General features: G+C 30.6%; 1 pseudogene; it reads right to left on the bottom strand.

The window, feature by feature from the left end:
- Positions 1 to 2,909: 2,909 nt before the first annotated feature.
- LOC106302800 lies at positions 2,910 to 3,766 on the bottom strand (annotated as a pseudogene).
- Between the last annotated feature and the right edge of the window lie 212 nt (positions 3,767 to 3,978).

The following is a 3,978-nucleotide window of genomic DNA, read 5'->3' on the forward strand; positions in this document are numbered from 1 at the left end:
AGAAATATTAGAATGATATAAAACAGAATCTGAAAATAAATTGACATTGTTTCAAATTTGGATATTTTCAAATCTGAATTTTCAAAATCGAATAATATATATTAAATGGTATATTCAAAATAATATATAAACAAAACACGGAAAACGTGACAAAAATCTTGCCACAAACAGTATTTTTGTTTATAGTTTTTTGAAATTTGTATAATTTGTTTATCTGGAAAGAATATATTCAAACATGAAAAATATCTTAATATACTTTGTCTTGATTTGTTGTCTTGATATACTTTGTTTATTCCTTGAGGTGAACATTTGGAATAAAGAAACTTTGCGAGAACTGAATACTGTATATATTACATAATTACAAAAGTGCAAATCGTCTTTGTGATAGGGGATGCACAAAAATGTTTTCGTTTTGAATACTGGTCCGTAGGTACGTAATAGTTGTTGTGCAAGAGGAAAAAAAAATTAGATTAAGGTTTGTCTAACTGCTTTCTAATGATGCCACATCAACCATTTAGAAGAAATATGAGAATAACATCTAAGTAGGGATTAGTGGTTCTATGATTTTAATGGATTTGAGAATTTTTCTAGGATTTAAAAAATCCGTTGATTCTTAAATCAGACATATAGATTTCGAAATCAAACATACGGAATTCAGAATCAAAATAAATGGATTATTAAAATCAATCAAATGGATTTGCAATAAATTCAGCTTTATAATAAAACAAAGTATATAAAAAGTAAAACACATTCATATATCATACGTTTATAAAATCTCTCCACATATATGTTGCTATTGTGTCTCTCACTTGATTGGCATGTTCTCTTTGCTGATCCTGAGTTACAAGAATTTCTTCATCATTGTTATTAACTTCTTCAACATCTTCTACATCCTCAGAGTCTTTTTCTTCAGGAAAATTATATGTTCTACAAAACTTTCGAAGAAAATTATGTAACCCAACACACGCAAGTACGATCTCTGTTTGTGTCTTGTAAGGAAAAGGGGTGCAGATTTAAAAATTAGAAACCGAGATTTGAATATACCAAAAATTCTCTCGATAACATTCCTCAAGGAAGCATGACGATGATTAAACAACTCTTTATCATTCTGAGGAGTAGAATCCTGACCAGAAAACTCTTGTAGATGGTATCGAACACCTCGATATGTAGCTAAGAAGTTCCGACGATTTGCAAAAACGCAGTCAACTAGATAAATTTTTCCTGATATTAAACAATAAAGTAGTTAATTATCTGGAAAAAATATGTATGATTTACAATATATTTATATATATATATATGTGTACCTTCTGGAACTGGTAGTCGATTAGTGTTCCTCCTTTTGGAACTGGTAGTCGATTAGTGTTCCTTGTTAAAGCATCATTTAATATCTTTGAATCATGAGCTGAACCTTCCCATCCACTAAGTACGTATATGAATTCAAGATCAAAATTACATGCAGCCAACACATTTTGGGATATATCACCTTTTCTGTTGCGGAAAGGAGCTGCATCTTTTTTTTGCACCATTGCAAATATATGTGTACCATCGATAGCTCCGACACAATCCTAACATAGAGTAAAATTATGATATATAGAAAATAATAACTCAACCATGGTTAAAATATTAAAAAATGTACCTTGAAATATGAATAAAATATTGTACTTTCTTTAATCTTGTGAGGTGTTCCGGGTCCGGTGGTAGCCATAAAACTTGGTGAAATTTGCTTTAAAGCTTGCAAAACTTTGTGAAAATTCTCACTTATAGCAAACTTGGATCTCTTAAAAGTATCTCTTGTATAGCAATACCTCGAATTTTGACCAACTACAAGGAGAAAAGATGCAACCATTTCTTCAAGGCTGATATATCTTGTATCAGTTAAACTTGTCTTCTCTCTGAGAAGATTGCATAACTTCAAAAAAATATTTGGATACATCCGATATAACACTCTAAAATGAAGAGGATCTTCTTTTAACACATTATCTATATAATCTTGACCAGCTCTTGTGATTGGGCGTCGTGTGGGACGTTCAATTTGTAACTGAAGTTCCCGTTGTCGCTTCTTCAAACACATCATCTGACAAAGAATTAGGAGCACCAATAAAATAATATGGGCATCTAACTCATCATCTTCATGAGACAAATATGATTCTTTTAAAATTTGCAACTGAAGTTCCCGTTGTCGCTTCTTCAAACAATCATCTGACAAAGAATTAGGAGCACCAATAAAATAATATGGGCATCTAACTCATCATCTTCATGAGACAAATATGATTCTTTTTCTTCTGATTCTTGTTGGCCAAGAAATTCTGAATCCATGCTTGATAATAAATTGACAAAAAAGCTTAGAACCTATCAAACAAGCACGAGACTTTTAGTAATTATTTGATGGTTTTCTCAATAAGCAACCTAGATCATTATTTATATAAATTTTACATTTTCATTTAGTAAAGTTTTTTTCAGTTACATAATTCTCATTTATAAATTTATGTAAACTTTACATTCAATAAAAAGTAAAAAATATGTAAATATTGATGTGTTAAATATAAAAAGTTTACTTTTTAATTGTATGTAAATTTTACATAAATATAAAATGACAATTGTGCAATCGAAGAAATTGAATTTTTTACATATTTACATATACTTTACATTCAATTAAAAATTAAAAAAAAATATGTTTGTGCTTAGTGCATCGTGCTTAGTGCATCGTAGTATTAGTTACATGTGCTTAGTGCATCTAATATGTTTGTATGAAAGAGACATGTGCTTGTCATGTTTCAAACTAAAACAAAGGATAGCAACACTAATTTTTATTATAAAAAACCATGTAATCAAATGCAAAAACCAGTATATAAAATCCAATATCAGTAAATAATAAAATAAATAAAAACCACACATAATAATAGCTCAAATCAAAATCCTATCACGTTATGCTTAATCCATCCGTAACGTTCATCAACAGACATGCTAATGAATACGTCTTTCATTCCTAATTGATTGATCAGCTTAACGGCATCAAAACGTACATGTTCTTCCAAATCAGAAACTTCTTTGACTGCTTCCCATAGATTATTTTTCTTTTTCTCTGCTTCTCTTTGCTCAGCTTCTTGTTTTTGTCTTGTCTCTCTTTCTTCTATCAAATTGAAGAGTTTCTGAGTGATGGTTGTCAAAGTATTCAGCTCGTCAGCTTCTTCTACACTTTCTTTTTGAGTGAACAGATCATCACCTTTGTTAAGAGGACTAGTTTTTTTGTCTCTTTCTTAAAGGAAGCTTTTCCAAATCATCGTCTGAAGGACTGCAAAAAAAGATGATTGCGATTCATAGTTTTGTTGGACATCAAAAGAAAACCCTTCACCACAATTTGCTTGCTCCTTTTCTGTTTCTGTAACTCTAACTGTTTGTGCATCAGTAGTTTCACCTAAACCAATAGCATTCGTATCTGTCGCTATATTCTTGTCAAATATAAGTTTGAGATCATCAAATTCTTCAAATGTTTCATCACGAAACTTTTTGAACTTTGGATGTGCCTAAATTTTTTTAAAAAAAATTAACATAATGAAAATAATAATAATAATAATAATACAGCCTTATGTTTTTTTACCTTTAGATATTCATCCCATACTTCTTTTGAAGCTGTAAACCTTTTTGTGGTTGAATCCCATCCAAATCCAGAACTAAAACGAAGAAGTTCAGCCGCGTTTAGATATTTTGTTTTCATGATCTTCATTCTGTTTGAGTAGTGTTGATAGGTTTTATTGCATCCATGCATTCGATTGAGAGTAGGTAGAATTCGTCTCTCCACCGTAAATTTGCTGAATGTATCATTACTGTCACGTAAACCCGAAGCAACAGCATCTAAAAGTAAATTGATCAAAGTTTTATTTTCTTCAGGACTCCATTGAATATATGAACCTTTTTCTCGTTCTTGCGATGAGTCTTGTGTTTCTTGATGTGATTCTCCCATTGATGCTTCTGGTTTTA

Source organism: Brassica oleracea, chromosome C7 (assembly GCF_000695525.1).
Source record: "Brassica oleracea var. oleracea cultivar TO1000 chromosome C7, BOL, whole genome shotgun sequence".
Classification (NCBI taxonomy): Eukaryota; Viridiplantae; Streptophyta; class Magnoliopsida; order Brassicales; family Brassicaceae; genus Brassica; species Brassica oleracea.